Raw genomic sequence first — 18,885 nt, forward strand, 5'->3', positions numbered from 1 at the left:
TATCTTCCCAAAGTAATGAGGCCACTGTAGAAAAAATGGCTAAAGAAATTAAGTCAGGCAGAATGATCTGTGATTACCTTGATCTAAACAAAATGAAACAATAATGGTAAATCTGTAATTGATATTCTTTAGGGCAAAAGCGAAAACTTTAATTAAAGAAGTCGAATGTGAAGTAAACTGTATCAAGAAATTTTTGAGAGTGTACCTAGAATTTTATTAGGATACTTTTTTTTCAAAATTATGCAAAATTTGAATTGTGAGCAAAAACAAAGCAGAACAGTTCCAGGCCTACAGACATCAAAATAATGTCAATGAGAACACAGAGAATAAATTTACTGGAAAATAATAAACAGGAAGACTCTACCCTAAAAAGCTGTTTCTAGTAGATGTGTGGATTGATTGGAATATTTTGTTAGATATTGATAAGCCCTTAACCAGGATTTTGCACAAATCCACAGTTCCTACCACAAACATTTTCTAACCAGGTACGCAAAGATAAACTTGGTGGACAATCTTTTGAGGAGAGGCTAGGAAACTTCAACTTGTTTAGTAAATCAAAGACTGAGTAAGGATCCAAGAGCATTTTGCAAGATTGTCTGAGAGCAAACCAGAATTTAAAACAAAAAAAACCAAACCCAAACAAAAAAACAACTTGCCAAAGAAAAAAACATTGCCCATAAAAAAAATTTACATTAGAAATGTGAAGCCAGCTTCTACTCATAAGCACAAAAGTGAGAATAGCTTCCCTGTGGGAGTTCAGAGGCATAAAAGTTGAAGTTTATGACAGTGACTATATAATTTCAGTATCAAAAGGTGGAAATCTTTGGATAAGATAAAGAAATGTCCTCTAGATTGTTTATTCCTGTGTTTCCTGATGTTCCTGATACTGTATAGCTTTTCCTGTGACTGCTTTCCACTGAACTCTATCACTTACTGATCCAGCATGGGACAAACACAGAAAAAAACGTGCCACTTTTACATACTTCATAACTAGCCTATAAATATATTTATTTGACAAAGTAAGGCCAAGAATTTTTCAAGGGTCAGAACAATAGGTATTTCTGAAGATAATGAGCACAGTCAGTGCTGCTGTATAAAAACAAAGTAGGAGGAAAAGCAATATGAAAAAAAACGTGGTGAAAAAAATATTATTGAATACCAACCTTGCTGCTTAGGTTCACAAGCCAGCTACTAATTAGTCATTATAGCAAGTTAGTTCATCATTATTTAGTGTTTCTTACAACTTCTTCAGAAGCACCTAGCCTTACTCAATTTCTAGAAAAAGTGTACCAATTTTAGATGCTTCTTTGAAGTAACTTGTTACAGCACATTTTATATAGTTTCTCCATAATCTTTGTTCAGCGGGAGAAGAGATGAGATTCTTCTGCATATCACTTGGAAAATTACAGAATGTTAAGGGGTTCTGGTAGCTGCAGCAGTTGTACCAGAAGACAAGGGAAAAATAGTGAGAAACAAACCAGGCAGAAGCCCAATGTTTCTGGGGGTTTGTTGTGGTTTTTTTGGTTTTAATTTTTTTTCCATCACTGATGCAAAAGCTTAAGTTCCCATGATGCACAGGTGTAATTATTAGTAACTATGCAAAACATAAAGCAGTGGAGAATGAGAGTGAAATATAAGAGAAAAAGAGAGAGAAATTTAAAAATCAACAACGAACATCATTTTCCCTCCTCATGCTTCTGGGATTGCATCAGGAGTGTGAGACAAAGTCAATTACTCACCAAACTAAACAATAAAAGGGTAACCTTAACACCTATGAATAAGAAGTTCATAAATAATGGACAAAGTAATTCAGAACAGTGGGAGTATGAAAAAAGTTGAAATAATTTCAGTGTATGTAGCTTCTGCAACAGTCGATACTTCTTTGTACTTTAATATCTTAGAGTTCCAGATGGGTTTCTGCCTTAGTTTTGATACATTTTTCTCCACTTAAATTCAAAGCACAACCTTTCCCTTGACTTGAAGATATATTCAAGAAAGATATCATATGCTTAACTGAGATACTGAGAATCTACATTTCTTCTTAAAATTAAAGCACAAATCTCAGAATTTAAATACCAATTTTCCAGAAACAGTTCATTTAGACCAGACGGAAAAAGAAACCAAACCAAAAAACAAACATAGGAAAAAAAAACCAAAAAAAAAAACCACAAAAAAAACCCAAACAAAATACCCCCACAAAAAAAACAAACAAACAAAAAAAAAAAGCCCAACTGACAGCATTGTCAAAGACAGTTTTAAAGAAAATACTCTATGTTGAAAAATACTGAAAAGAAGTTAGAACGAGAAATGACTGCAGTAAGTTACGGGCTCATTTTCTGCCGAGTGAAAAATAGATAAAGCACAGTCTGGAAATGATAACTAACTCTAAATTATACCCTTTTTATGTGTGCAATGAAACAATTCATTATTCATATAAAATGGTGGGAGAAAAACCTGTCATTCATGCTGTCTGTATGACAGCAAAATGTCTTCTCACAAATAATAGGAAGCATTATGATTAACAATTCACACAGAAACTTAGAGAAATCTAAATCTGAAACACCTGTGAGCATGATTTCAAAGGGCTTTATTTTTGACACACCAGAGTATACTGGAAGATATTCAGGTGGATGCACGTCTTTCTATTTGGATTCAAAAAATATTAAGCATTTCCAAAAAGAATTTTTTTTGTTGTATTTTTTTTAATGGGGGAACTGTCATATGCCTCACCTTCCCCAGTGTTTCTCACAGCTTAGATTAATCTGTGACTCAAGAAAAGGCTTTAATGCATTTTCGTTTTCTTTAATGATAAAAGAATTCTTTGTGGCACGTTTTTCCTCTTTCTATAAATATCTGCATTCCTTTTTTCAAAACTTACTAAGCCAGGAAAAAGTTAGGATACCAGTCTCATTTGGTTCTCTTCCTTTTAAATGATATGCTGCTGATGACTCACGGAATCTCAGCTCACTGATGACCCTTGTCTCTAAGAAGATATCCAGTTTCTTCTTTCTTCCATGAGATAAGAGTGCTACTTTTTGAAATACAAAACAGGAGGGACTCATGTGGTGACTGTTGTGGACTATAAAAAATATGCTACAAAGACTCTTCTGAGAACTGTTTGAGAGTGGTTGTCTTAAATTATTACTTTTACACACCAATGACTGTAGTGTTTACATTGAAAGAAACTTCAAAGCTCTCAGTTGTTCTGAACAGAATAAAAAATTAAAATATGCACCTAAAAATACTATAATAAAATGTCTTGACTCATTTGGGAATGATATTATTTGAGGGATACATTTTTCTGTACACTTTGGCGAACTCACAACGGTTTTGATTTTTCTTTATGTCAAAAAAATTCTCCTGAAAATTTCTTAAGCCAATAACTATTGGAAGGAGAATTAAAGATGCAGACAGTGTTTTTCAGATTCACAGAAGCAATTAGCTAGAGCAAGAAGAAATCTAAATTATAACTATTTGATAAAAATTAAGAAAGTGTTGATTAAATTACTGTTACAATGAATGCGATAAATTAGGATAATAGTTTTCTATTTTGAGGTTAAAATACAAGAGAGCAAGAACCTAAAGAAACAAAGCTTAACCAAAGGAAGGTAACATAAATTTCCCATGGATATAACACAGTTTCTATGGGATTCCACTGGGAGGTGAATACAGTAAAGCAAAGGTTACAATCATAACTCAAATGGCAGCTTCCACTGATTAAAGAGGAAAGGCTTGGCTAGTGTTCAATAACCTTGACAAGGACATTTTAAAAGAGGTTGACCCCACTGAATTTTTCGGTATATTTTTCTGTGAAGAATTTATATGGTTGGCACTGCTCCAGAAAATGAAGCTGCACGAAGGCAAGGGACTCTCAGCCGTGGACATGCTCAGTGCAGTGATGCCACTAAAAACAAACAGTGTCCTGACTCCAACCCCAGCTGTAGGATGAGCCCTACACAAGCCCCCAAGCCTTTGCACAGCCAAAACATTTCACAGTAATTCTCACTGCAGTTTATACTCCGGCAGCCATGTTCCACCCCCACTCCATCTGCAGCCCTCTCTCCCTTTTGTAGCACATGAAATGTAAATTGCCATTAGTAGTGGTTAGAGACTCCAGGACTGATTAATGTTGACTTGTCTTGAGCTCGGTTTAGATTGTATAAACTGTGATAGCAATTGTCTGGCAGCTATGTAAGTGTTCCCTAAATTGGTTTTGATTTCATTTAATTTTGTGCAACAATGTGGTTAATGGTTATTGTTAATAACAATACCCAATAGTTGTGTTCTGCGGCAGAAATTCTAGAATAAAACAAGCTGTGGAAGAGCACCAACACTGGTAGATATCAGAGGTCTCTTCCAGTAAACACAAATCACAGTGGATGCCACAGGTCACAGCAGGAAAGCAGCCTTGCAAGTCAGGGACAGCAAAGAAAACTGAAACAGAATTGACAAGCAAGGAAAGGAAAGAGCATATACATATGTCGTTTCAGGAAACAAGAGATTAATAACAGGAGACTGCAGCACCAAGAAAGAAGCTGTCACTGTGACCAGCATCAAACCCCTTCTGGGCAATGCCTCCAGGGCACCAATGACTCTTGATATCCTCGTCCCCTTCTGGAAGAACTCTGAAGCTGTGACATGGTGACTCAGAGAATGAGTAACCATAACATCAGTGAAACAACCAGGCTGGTAAGAGGAAATTTGGTCTTTGCAGGTTCTGAGGGTTTTTTAATTAAATATTTTAACCATGTTGTTAATAACGTGGGTTTCTTTGGGTTTTCTCCTGTGTTCCTTTGGACTATGACTGTTCTTCTTATTGTATCTGGGCTAATAATAAATATTTGTTTTGTGTGTCAAGAATTTAATGAGACTAACAATAAATCATTCTGTCTATATGTCAGTTGTGTTCCCTGTTTGCCCATAATAGGGTTTTAAGAGCAGTATGAATAGGTGTATAGATCAGTTTTGTGATACAATGGAATCTTACTGTGGAATTAATCTTTTTTAAATGGCAGTGTAGGGATCTGCAACAAGGCTGAAGTCCTTAGAGTAATGATGTTAAGAGCATGATTCATTCAGAAAACACTGACATTGACTTTAGGATAAGATGGATTGCATTAGATACATAACTGACTATATAAACTAGATAAACCCCACTGAGTATTAAGTGATAAGACTAGCTATAAGTCCTGTACTGCAGATGCTCACATTTAGTCACAAGGATAGAACGCCTGAAACCCCAGTGATCCATGTCCAGGAGCAGGCAAAGTCATACTTGCAGGAGATAAAGCAATGAGTGGTGAAGATTGCCTGAAGACTTTTGCTATTGGGATATTCCTGGATTGCCCCTGTAACAATAAGTTGAGGTCCTGTTAATCCCTATATTAGTTACCATTGGATGAAGACACAATATTTTTCCATAGGTAGGGCCATATGTGTCTATGGCAAATTTTAACCTCAGCCATTCCTCACTTCTGAACAAAACAAAATTCAAGAGTGAAGTCCAGAAATTATTTGTGGAAATGAATGTTAAGAGAAAAATATACATCATGTTTGAACACTAACTTTTTAGTCAGCCCTCCTGAAGACTGTAGGAGAACTTCTTTGCCATTGGTTCATTAAAACAGAACATTTTGTTCACAAGCATCACAAGAAATGCATGTGGAATAACAAACCATTCAACTCTTCTTTCATTAAACTTCTGGACACTACCCACAAGATGGAAGTGAACCCTGCTATGATTAAAGACTTATTACTGGGTGTGGTTTGCTAATACAGCACCTAATGAATTGGTGTCTCTTCCAGTAGCCTGCTCCTAACAGACTCCTCACAGAAAATCACTAATTGTATTAAAGACGGGGCAGGACATCTTTCTGAGAATGGTAAGAGGGATGAGGGTTTTTTCAAATCCACATTTACAGTATGTGAAACTGGATGCTCTTAAATCCTGCCAACATGATAAGATTTAGGTACCTGTCTCAGAATTACATCTATTTTCTCTTTTAGAGAAAGAGGTCTCTGGACACGAATTTTATCAAATAGGAAACAGGCTCTGGAAACACACATATGATGCACTGGAGTCTATCCCTCTGGTTTTTTAACCTTGTATTTCCTGTCCATAGGACCATGCCAAGCCATCTGATTTTATTTCACAAAGTGCAATTTCAAACTTTATCAACATTGTCCTGCCATGCTCTGTTGTCTCATTGCTGTTCCATAGATGAATTGGCAGCACTCATTTTGGAGATTTATTTTTTTAATGGCAGCTTTAACAGGTTCTAAGTTGTGCAGCTTTTATTTTCTTTCTTTTTTGGGAGGCAGGAAGGAGGGAATATGTGGAGGAGGACTGTTAGGCCTTCCTGCATTGTTTTATGTTTCATTCAGAATGGCATTTAGTGCATCCAAGCCAATATTTCTTTTTTTTCCCTCTAGGGTCATTTTACCCTGACTGTTTGACTGCAAATATTTGATAGTACTTTTCTTAGTTAATAATCCACATTAGTTGTTTTTAGGGTTTGGGGTTTTTTTTCACTTTTGACACCTAGATTCCACTGTAGTGAACACAGAGGGTATCTATCCTCCTGCTTATCTCTGGTTCAATACCTCTCACTCCTGTGCTGCATGCTTCCTCAAGAGTCCTTGATTCTAATCAGTTTCCAGCAGCTCATTTGTCTCTGATTTCAGTGATCATGTCCCAGCTCTTCCCTGCTGCCACTTTCTGAACACATCTTCACGGGTATCTTACTCAGTGAGTGCTGTGATGGACTAGTTTTTATTCATTTACCAAGACGCCTTCTGCTATTTTTGTGCGTAAGCAGAGATAAATTTAAATCATACACAATAACACAGTCAGTGAAAACACGAAAGAATCCAATAGAACAAAATTCTAAATAAGGAATCCATTAAAAGATGGGGTTTGTAACAACAGTTTTCACAAACAGGTATGATTATCAAAATAATAGTTATGCAAGATGTTGACTGAATGGGTAAGAAAGATTTTTTTCTATCAGAAAATAGGACAGAAAAGTAAAAACACAAGAAATCTAAATAACTTCAATCAAGTTTTCCTTCACCAACTGATTTTTTAACCAATCAAATATTAGAAAATATTTACCTTCTTCCTTGCTCCAAAGTTATTAGTTGCAAATTTCCTATTATTGACCGATGAAAATTCCATTTCAGGAATTTTGGAATTGTTTCAGAAGAGGTTTGATATCTTCAAAAAAGAATAAATAAAAGGAAAACAATCTAATATTTTCTAGTGTTCTTTCACTTTTTTCAATTTCCAGTCCAACAAACTCTGATAACATTCTCCAGGATAAAAGCCTGTTTTCAAAGAACCATGCCTAATAGAGGAAACACTCTAGTGAAGTAAAATTATTTTGGAAAAAAACTAAAGTTTCACCATTTATTACTCTGTACATATTTCTACCTGCATGGTGGTATCCAAGTGGGCACAAGGCACTAAGGCATGCAATACCAGTCTCTATACTTAATATTTTGTCTATCCCGTGCCTTATGAAAATCAGCCTGTAGTTTTGTGAGAAAGAGTTCAAAGGCAAACACCTAACTCTTGAAGTTAGACATGAGCCTTGTCTTCTTGGGTAAATTTCAATTTTCAGTGACGTGGAGTTGTCTTGGGTGGTTGCACACCCAAATATTCCTCTAGCCAGCTGACTGAAGGCTTTCAAGTGCAGTAGTCCTTCTGCAGAGTACCAGCACCAAAAGAGAGGACTTGTCACACCATGATGCAGTCCTCAAAGCCTCAAATTTTTCCTCTGCTTTGATATTAAGACAATTGCCTAGTAGCAAGACCATATCAGCAGTGAATCGGCAGGAGAGTGTCAGTTTTGTTAAATTACTGTTATAGAGTAAAGCCTAAGATTGCTGTTACCATACTATATCTTTAAGGTAAGTGATGGTTCTGTTCAAATTTTCTTTCTGAAAGTCCGTCTCAAGGGAGAAAGCTTTTTTTAAACCAAAAAGACATAAAACATCCATTAAAATATTTCAGCTTTGATGCTATTTTTCTTTTCCTTCGTTGCCTTTCTTTTGATTAAAAGTTTCAGTGTTTTCAAAAAACAATAAAGTTTCCAGTTTTCACTGCAAATAAGATTTTAAAAAGTGAAATGAGGGGGCAAAGGATATTATTTCTAAGAAAAAGTGTTTCTCTAGCAGAGTCCAAAAAGGAGCTGTTTATTCTGCAGAAAAGCACACACAATACCTGCGCTTAACAGAATGGGGTCCTGTTTTCCCCCAGAGAATTGCATTGTGTTGAGTTCTGTCTGTACTCAGTGGTGGCCCCATGCAGCAGCCAAACACCACTGCATTCAAAGGGAGAAAATGAAGGTCATTTTCACTATTATTCTTGCCACCTTGAAAATTTCTCTAAAATGGAAAGAGTCCACTGTAGCTAACCCGCTGCAAATTATCTTTTAAGAATAAGAGTTTAATTAAAGCACTTATGAGAACTATCTGTGTTAACCTTTAAATACAGAGTCAAAACCTTGAAATAGCATTACTCAGTCCTTAACAAAGGTCACTCTCATCACAGAATGCAAAATAACTAGCAATACTCCAGTGAGGTGCTAAGTACTTCCTTCAATACAGATCTTGAAAGTACTCAGCCTGTGCCAGGTGTGAGCCTTTCCCAGTCACACATTACAAGTGCAGCCTGGGTATTGTGGTGATTGGTTTGGTAATGGCTGCAGAAAGGGAAACGTAGGTAATTCAGCTTGTAAATTCGGAGGTTAATCAGGACTGATTTAAAACACAAGCCATAGGCCCCTGTTTTGAAAATAATCCTACAACTGACCCAGCATTTGAGATACCAGACCCAATCTCCACAAGTCAGGCAGTGACTCTGTGTTGGGTAATTATTCCCAGGATCCAGGCATGCAGAGATGCCCACAATAGCCTGAATCTTACCCTGCTCTATCTGCATACTGCTGGTCTGCCTAATCCAGAACTCCTCAAAGTCAATCAACCCTAATAGAGTTCATCTGCTTTTTCAGTTCGGGATTTCTTCAGCAGTCCCTGCTCCTGTAAATGTATTAATTAGATGCTGGTAATGGCAGAGATAGCCAAGCAAATGCTTTGCAGGCTGTGACTTGCTTACAGCCAAATCTGCTCACATGCTCACTCTCCATCCCTTGTGGTTTCATATGGGCACAAGCTCCAGAGTCAGATGCAGCAGAAGACTTCTAAATTAAGTCTAACTCTATCTATAGTGATTGGATAGCAAAGAATGGGCTCTGAATTTCCAGTGGGGCATTTCTGCAGCACTAGTTATCTTTATGCATAATTTTCTATAACTATGTTTACTCTCAGTGAGTAAACTTCCAAATGTTTTACATCACAAACAACAATCATAATCTAATTTCTTGTTGCAGAATAAGTAGCAGAAAATAAATTAATTGTGTGGATAGACAATAAGCATTTTCTAACTAAATAGGCGTTGCAATAGCATTTGGAATTCACAGACTTTTCCACGAAGAACCAGAGACTATCAGCAATTTGTTGTGCAATCATGAGCCTGATTACGAGTCAAACTATTAATTCTTTTTCATTGTAATTAATTTTTATTTTATTTATTGCTATTTACTGCAATTAGTGATCAGAGCTGAAGAGAACATGGTATTAGAGAACAAAAGAAACCTCTTACAAGCCAATTTATTAAAGTCAGCAATTAAACTGACAAAAGATCAACAGAGTTGTGACAGAGACTGGTAAAAGTCATCATAATTCACTTCAGTGCCTCTAGGAGGGCTGTAAGTTTTAATCTTACAACTTTTCACCCTAAAGCCTGAAACACCCATCTAACATGTTAAAAAGGATTTCTCATCTTTCTCAGATGAGAAATCCTAAGTTCAATGCAGACACTCACTTCTTATGGAATGAACTACTACAATCTCACAAGCATGCTTTCAGGTGCACTTGTGGCTCTGCTGTCATTCCTGTGCTCTGCCACTGCCTTGTCACTCCTGCACACAGTGTATTCTGTTTAGTATTCTGTCAGATTTAAAACTTGCAGGCTGTTCACTTCCTTTCTTATTTGTTAATTGTGTCTCTTCTAGTGACAATACTATAAGTTGGTTTTTTGGTATTTCATAATGTCTGGAACAAAAGCACTGTATGTACATTAGAAAGAGAAATAACACCTCATTAAAATGATAGGAAAATCATATTGTGGATTACTATTAAAGCTCCAGACAGTAGCAGTACCAGATGATAATGTAATTCTGTCCCATGGGGCTCATTACTTGAAGGTACAGCTGAAAAAGAGATATTACCTGTACAGAGGCACAGTTTCACCAGCATTGCTAGTTTGTCCTAGCCTTCTTTGTGTAATCCTGAGCTCTGTTCCTGAGAGCCTTCAATGCCAGCCTGAGCAAAGCAGTGCTCTGCAGCTCACACAGTCCCTCAGTCCCAAGGCATCAGCAGGACACTGGTGGAAAACACAGCTTGAAAACTTTGATTTTTCTACCTTTCCTGTTCAAACTAAAGTCAAATGGGTTTTGACACATTTTTCAGTGAAGGAAGACTTTTCCAGGAAGAATGAACTTTCCCAAGGGACTAAAATTACTTACAAGTTCTGCTCAAATTTAGTCTGTAGCCTCAGAGCAAAGAGAAGGAAGAACATGGAAATATTCAAGTGTTTGGATTTTTGTTGCTTTTAAGATCCTAATATTTAAACATGTTAACTAACACAAACATGCATCAAAACTGAGGTAGAATATCATTTAGATATGTTATCTAGATAGCATTTATTTTGTTTTCCTCTAGGTCCTATTTTTGTCTACTAGTAAATAAAAAAAGAATAAAAATTTTGTTTCTAATGGTGTGGACAACAAAATATTTAAGTAGACAATTCACTAATCATATGATCAAGAGCTGTTTCAGGCATCTTATCCAGTGATCTGTGTGAAACGCCACAGAAACGTGAAAACCTGTGAACCAAGTGAAAAAATAACATGCTAAGTTTGTAGCAGTGCTGTGGCAGTGTACTTTTAAGGTGCCAAATAGGAAAAAGGGCAATATGACAGAGTGAGTGAGCTGGAAGAGAAACAGTGTCATATTCTTGAGTCACGCAGGACAAACACAGTCCTCCGAGACTTTGGTCACCTCCTGTAAAGGGTTGCCCTTCTGCCTGACTTGAGCTCCTATTTAGTTCAAGGACTGTTTTCAAACAGCCAGCACATCACTGCAACTAATGATCAGTGCCCATGCTCCTCCCTGTGCTTGGGAGTCTGCTTGGACTTGGCCAAGTGGAGCTGTCCCTGCAGCTCCTTGCAGGGCTGGCATTGCCAGGGGCTGTTTATCCTGCTGCTTCTGCAAGTCTCACCATAAGCATTTCACTACCTATGCCCCCAAACCCTCAGAGATGAGGATGTTTCCTATATCTGGTATCAGTATGACAACAAGAAACATGAGTATTTTATCATGAGTCAGGAATATTCTCATTCTGTCCACTATTCTTCTGAAAATCACATTTGCACAGCCTGATGCAGAGTTAAAAGGATGTGCACACCTGCTTAGGGATAACTTGCATTCAATGAACAGGACATTAATATAGCATTTAAATACTAACATAAATGCTGTAGCCATATACCAGTAAGGACTCAACTTTATAATCATACTTGTTGCTGAAAGCAGCTGATAACTTAGACATGAGAGCCATAAAAAGTCAGGAATTAATGGCGTGTGGTTGAATGTGGTGTTGTGTAGGGAGGAGATGAGTGAAAGAGCTGAAGTGTTTACAGAAGAGAAGATGCTAACCTTTGTAGAGGAGTCAGAGTAGTGAGAATGTCCAGAGTTATGTCTATGAAAACAAGCAATTCAAACATTATTAAAAGGGGTGTCTGGAGTCCAGGAGAAGGTTTCATAATGGGTGAAGGATGAAGAAAAAGAATAAGAAAGAAACTGGTGGAAGGAGTGGATGTCAAATAGTAGGTGTATCCATGTTGTAAAAATACTAATAAAAATGCTTTTCTTCTATTAAGATTAATTTTATTTATAGATAGAAACAATTGCTTGAAAATTATTAATGACATTTAAATGAATTTTTCTCTTTCCACAAATCTCCTACAGATTCTCAGTGCGAGAGATATTTTAGACCACCGTGATATAAAAAAATTTTTAATCCCAAGGACCTCTTGTACAAATGTGTTTATTAGAGCTTTGTTATACAAAATGCTACAACCCCTGTATTGGTGGAATCAGAATTCACTCTGCAAGAGTCTCACTGAAGGTGGCAGGATTACATATGTGACTAAGTACATCACCCTTCTATGTTTTGCACTATGATAAACAAAACATGTCCACAGCTAATCCTGGATTTTCATTGGCTTATACTAGATTTTCCAGTGCAAAACTAGATTGCTTTCTTTTTGTTTAGTTGCATGATTCATAATGGCATTTTGAAGCTAAATTCCTTTTCATACAGTCATATAAAATGATAATCACAAAAGGCCCACTTTGGGGCTACTATACCAATGATTATACATTTTCAATTGCAATGAATTCTAAGATTAAACTTTGCAAGCTCCCTTATGAAGTTGATACTAAATAACAATTTTAAATAAATATGATTTAAAAAAAAAAAATTAAAAGTCTGTTGTGTTTCCAGAAGACTTCACTAAATGTATACAATGGTCAGATATGTAAGAAGATGGGTACCAATCCATCCTACCAACCAATTCAATAGCAACTACCTATGAGATTTACTGATGGAAAAATAAATTAGAATTTTTTTTTTTTTTAATGCAGAGAATCACAACAATTTAACTCCTAATCCTCCAATCTGTGTTGAAAAACAGTCTCCGATAATTGCTTATAACAGAAATGGGAAGTCAATGTGGCAAAATCTGCCATCTGGATGCCACCAGTACAGCCAAGCCAGGCAGCTCTGCTCCCACTTCTGCTCCAGCAAGGAGCAGGAATGGGAGCATCCCTCCACTTGGGCTGGATGGGCCTTCCTGCCTTCTTGCACACCCTGAGCCTTCCTGGTGCTTTACACACAGTGGGCTGCTTTGCCCTCGGTGGTGCAGGCAGGACGAAGAGGTGACCTGCAGCTCACATCAGGGTCAAGGTGCATCTGACATGAAGTGATGAGAATGAGGAAGCCGAAAATCAGCTTCAGAGACACAAAAAAAGTACAAAAACGTGGTAAAAGCAAGTGAGATGGGCCAATTATTTATATGGCACCTTTCAAATGTCACTGATGACTTCAGAGGGCTGAACAGCATATTAAAAAAGTAAAGTTTGTGAATATTGGAGGATTGGGAAAAATATTGCTTGTGTAAACTATAACTGTGTAACTAAAGCAAGTTTCAGTTCAGTGAGGGTTTATCAACATGTTGTGCTGAAAACTGAGAGAGCAGTGTAATTAATTTGTCCTAATTTGTCCTGTTAACTCAACCTAAGAAGTTAACTCAACCTAAGAATCTAAAATTTATACTTTTGAAACCAGAGAGGATTTAGTAGAGCCATTAGATGTTATGTTGCTATAATTAGGGGATGTTTCTCCTATAGGCTTAATTTAAAAAAAAAATATGAAAAACTTTCCAATCTCTATTCCCCATAAAGGGTAAAAATATCTTTCTTGTATTAAAGTTCCATGACTCCAAACTGAGTTTCAGTACATTTGATAACCTCACTAGTGCTCTATATTTTAGTGGTAACATATTTAATGCATCCCTTGATGTCATGAAGATGTAAGTTTAAGTTGAAGGTTACAGTTTTAAATGGCAGCACAGAGTCTCTTTATTAAAAATATATTTTTCTGGTGATGAAACATGCACATAATTTCACAGTTCTTTCTTTCCTGCCCACCTGCCTTCAAGGATGCACAAGTATGTCTATTCTACAAATGTTAGATCATTCTCCAAGAAAGGGGGAAAAGAGCAGTAGAGAAGGACAGTTCTTTTTTCTCTTAGAGCAACTAATGCAGAGAACTGCATATCCCAGTGTTAACATTCACAAAAAGGGAGTGTGCCAGCAAAAATGAATAACCAACTCATTTCCCTATAGCATTTAAAAGGACTTAGGTACATTTCTGACATATCATTTTATTAGAAGGTTTCTTGCAAGAAAATGTTTAAATGTTAGATATTTTGCCCTGAAGATAAGTAATTCTAACAGATTAAGTTTATCATTGATGGGGTCATTTTATATCAGGATAGCAGGATGTGTTTCCCCTGTTCTGTGCTAGCAGAACTAATTGTGCAGCGCAAAATGTTGTTTTTGTGAAACACACAGATCTAAAGGAGCTATAATCATAACACACCACACACCACATAGGGAGCTGTCTGCTCTTCCAGAACTGAGGAATTTTTGTTGTGGATTTGTTGGGGTTTTTGCTTTTGTTTTGGTTTTGGGATTTGTTTTGTTTTGTTTTTTGTTTTTTTTTTTTTTTTTTTTTTTTTTGGCAGGGTGTGTATTGAGCGAAGTGCTGGTTGATCACTGAAAGACTGAGACCAATTGGGCCACTGGGATTTGTGGCGGTGGAAAGGAAAGGAAAGGAGTCCTTTAGCTCTACACATGCTAAAATATGTAGGCTGGGACAGAAGAAAAATGAGGCCCAACAGAAAACCTGGCTTCAGATTGGAACATCAAGTGAGCTTCTTGCTGCATGGCAGGCTGAGCCAAAGCCCACACAGCCATGGAAAAACATTCCCATTATTTCTTGTTCATTCTACTGAGAATAATGAGCATGGGAGACACCTGGCTTCCTGTAGACCAGTCTAGGACTACCAAACTGCAGCACTACCATCACCTAAAGATTTTTCACTAACAGTACAATAAACAAATTTCTGAGCTAAGGCTCATTATGACCAATATTTTGTCTCACTACTTTTTTGTTAATGTCCAAAATTGCTTCTGCAGATCAAACCCTGTCATTTGCTAGACTAATTGGTTGTTGTTAAAATAAGGACTGCAATTTACCACTTACTATTGAATTCTTAATTTGGCAGTTTATGAAATTTAAGATCACATGAAAGCACATCACAGATGAAAGGATGTATGTTTAATTGCTTAACACATTTGCTGCTGTGCAAAGACTGCAAAGCTGCTGTCCAAGAGTGATCCCTTGGGCTTCTTCCCTCTCACTTTCAGAAGTGAGAGCTATTGTTACAACACAGCACTCTCCTTCCAGGAGTTTTCCAGACTGGTTTGGGTAAGTGTGGAAATTCATACTTATGAGGTAGACCTAAGAACAATCAAAGTACACTTTGAGAGTCTGGCATTCCTGGCTGTGAAATGAATGGATAATCTTCCACTGACTTTAAAGTCAGCAGAGGCAGTTTCAAAAAAAAAAAAAAGACAAAACTGCAATACTTTAATTCTTCAGGAGTGAGATTTGTTACTGCCAGTAGTACCTATGCATCACATGAGCTCTCCAGCTGATGCTTCACCTGACCTCAGAGATACACAGACTGTCAGCTGGCAGTTTGTATGACAAAATATCACATACATTTGTGAAAAGTCACACTGAAGAATAACCCTTCTTCTGTTTTCATAAGCACAGTCTAATTGGATATGATAAATAGCATAAATGTAACTGCCTTCATATTTCTGCAGATAATAAAGTCAAATTCTCATTTGGTATTGTCCTACTTCTAAAATTTTAATGAATCATTATGATAAGAACCAATTTACTCTGTTTAATCTAATCTGAACATAACAGACTCAGAACAGCACAATTACTGTGCTATGGCATATATAGAAAATTACTCATTATTACTGAGCTCCAAAGTAGAGAAAGAGAAGATTTCCAAAGGCACAAAATATCTAGGGTTATAATTCCTGCTTGCACTAATAAGAAACTCTCACAGTACCATTAGCAAAGTAATCAGCTTTTAAGGTGATAAAAATAAAACTATATAAATGTGAAAATAACTTTATATTGTATTTTAATTTTTTGTTGTTTACTTATTCTTATTTCCAGATTAATATATTTATATTTAAGATTTCATATTTAAAAACAAGGGCTGCATCAATCTTGTCAAAGTGACTTTAGTCTGAGGAACAGCGATAGCAAAGAATGTATATTCACACACTGAAGTTATTGATGGATTTCTGCTCTTTGCCAAATTAGTTACCAAGCAGTATTTGATCTTATGTGAGTTGATAAATATACTGGATCAAACATTTATAGACTAAAAGATTCAAGATGAAATGTCGGATATCATGGCAAACAGTTTTGCTGCACACCTCAATGCCTCAGCCCACAGGCACAGCATCCTGCCCAGGTCTCCACCTGAAGTTAATGATCCCACTGTCTGTTCTGCTCCATCATTTTTGATCCTCAGTGCCATCTATTTTTATTATAAGTATGATTGTGGTAAGAAAGGTTTCTGGCACATCACTGTTTATTCCAAAGAAGTCTTAAGGCAAGGAAAAAGGGGAAAAAAGGCAAGAAACCAGAAGAGAAACCAAACAGCATCCTCATTGAAAGGAGGGACTTCAGAGCACATTCCTAGATCTGATGGCAATCGTAGTGAGACCCACTGCCAGCAGCTCATATGTTGTGATAATTACTTCTCCATTACCAGGCAACCTCAGCCTCATGACTCTGCTTAATTCCTCCATGAATCGTGTCAAGGAGTCAGTACCCCCTCCAGCAGTGAACAAAAACTTGCTATCCACATATTGCAAGATTTGAACACTCTCAAGAAAAAAAGATCTCCCTTTTCACACTGCACATTGTTTCTGTAGGTTCTCTCTAGTGCTTTGTGCCCAAGTAACAAGATGTTAAAATAATGAGAAGAAGCCCAGAATAAACCATAAATTCTCATAAATACAAACCTTTGCTTGTAGACACTGAAATAAAGGCAAATAGAACAGAGATTTTACAGGGGTGCCATCTGAAAGCTTGGCATTTTCAGCCTCTCAAGATCATGAGAGAACAAAGAAAACTTCAGCTGTTGTTTGTTGAGAGGTATTATCACCACAGGTAAGAGCTGGAGAAAAAACATGATTAATAGTTACTATGCAATCTTACAAATAAAACCATATTTTCTGGGGAGATATAAAATAACAGTTTTCCTTCTGTTCACAGTGAAAATATGCTCAGGTAAGTTTAAACATCCTTAAACACCTAGCTGCTTTCTTGCTCTGCTCCTGGTGTGGCTCTGTTGTGGCTAGTACAGACAGCCAACATACACATGGCTACAGGATTTTATGCATCTAAGAGATTGATTCTGGCATGGGCAGTATCCTCTCTCACCCTCTCAAGCACATAACGCCAGGGATATTGCACCAGGGATAATGGTAAAGGAGGAGCAATGAGAACAACTAAAAGATGTAGCAACAAAGTGAACACTAGGACAGAAAACAGAAGGAATAAGGGAGAAAAATCAACTTCTGGAAAGTTATTCCTCCATTTCAATATCTTTTCAGTGGGAATAATTCTATGTTGGCCAGAGGAGATGTTCAAATTAATTCCTCCTTTTGTGCTACTTTGTCCTACAACCATACGAGAGACGCCTGTAATCAAAGCCTGGCCCAAAGCTGTACAGCCAGGAGTATTTACTGTGGGGTCTAGGCAGCCAGGGCAGAGCTAAAAGCAGCACAGTCAGACACATGCCACCACCCAAAACTCCAGGGCAGCAATAAAGGCAGCAGGGCTGTAGTACTGCAGGTTAATAAAATGTGTGAGAAAAAAGCCACCTCTCTTCACCCCATCAATTGGCAAGCCACTGTTTTCTTGTTTGTGGCAAAATGGACAAGTCGTTGACATGGAAGTTCCATGGTATCACTGACACTTTTTCCTGGCCAAGGGCAGTGGAACCATTGCATCGTCCTGTGACAGTGCATAGTCAGCTGGCTGCCCTCAGGTACACTGAGACTTCAGTGATGCCACCACCTACATGTAGGCAAAAGCTTTCATAGCTGCACTTTGTGTGCCCTTAGCATCTTACTTAATTTTTGGGGCCTGGCTGCTCAACTCTTCATTTGCCATTCTGGGCACAGACAGGAGCAGATTCCTTGGAAAGCTTTACACATGGAGATGCAGTTATCTATGAAATTAAGGAGAACCTAAGCAAGCAGCAAGTAATAAGCCACTGTGGGAACAGACAGACAGCAGGTACACAGTTCACAAATGTGACTGCTAAGATGGCTCTTAGGTGGCCTCTAGACACCTTGCTTGGATACCACATGGGACTATGTCAAAGGTTTGCAAACAGACAGTCCAAGAGAATATATATTGGGGGGAATTTTCATTCAGATCTCCATCTTTAAATTCAGTGTTTATCTTTACTATCCCATAGAGGCTTTAAATATGCTGGTCATCTAAAAAGTTTACATGAAGAAGGGGAGAATCATCCATACTCAGGAATTTCCACCACTTTTCTCAGCTCATTTTCCCATTTGCTTTCCTTCTCACATTTACTCATATAGAAAGATCTTGCTTTTCTCACACAGAAAATCCACTACGTCTTTATTCTTCCCATTCCTCAAAGGATTCTGGTTTTGCTACAGTGTTTGGAATAAACAAAAATCACATGGAAGTGTGCCATGTAGTCTTGTTACTATATTTCAACAGATGGTACGCAGTATTGTTCTGAATGCCTGCACAACAAGAGGCTGTGTCTATATCCTTGCAGGGCTTTTTTCCTGAGGTCCTGGGAGATGCTGCAAAGCAGCACTTGATGTAATTTTCTTCTATTGTTCCTAGTTCTGCTGTACACATGTAAAACTAAACAAACAAGATTCTCATTTTGAATGTGTTAATCATGCTCACACTTTGAGAACAATGCAAAATTAGATTAACTTGTATCTGTGGGTGTGCACGTTAGTCTGCATAAAACACACACACACACTTTGCACAGATGTGTGAAAGTCAGGTACCCCTTCTTTCTCTCATTGTGTGTTGTGGCT

The sequence above is a fragment of the Onychostruthus taczanowskii genome, unplaced genomic scaffold, assembly GCF_017590055.1.
Source record: "Onychostruthus taczanowskii isolate IOZ18803 unplaced genomic scaffold, ASM1759005v1 scaffold21, whole genome shotgun sequence".
NCBI classification, from domain to species: Eukaryota; Metazoa; Chordata; class Aves; order Passeriformes; family Passeridae; genus Onychostruthus; species Onychostruthus taczanowskii.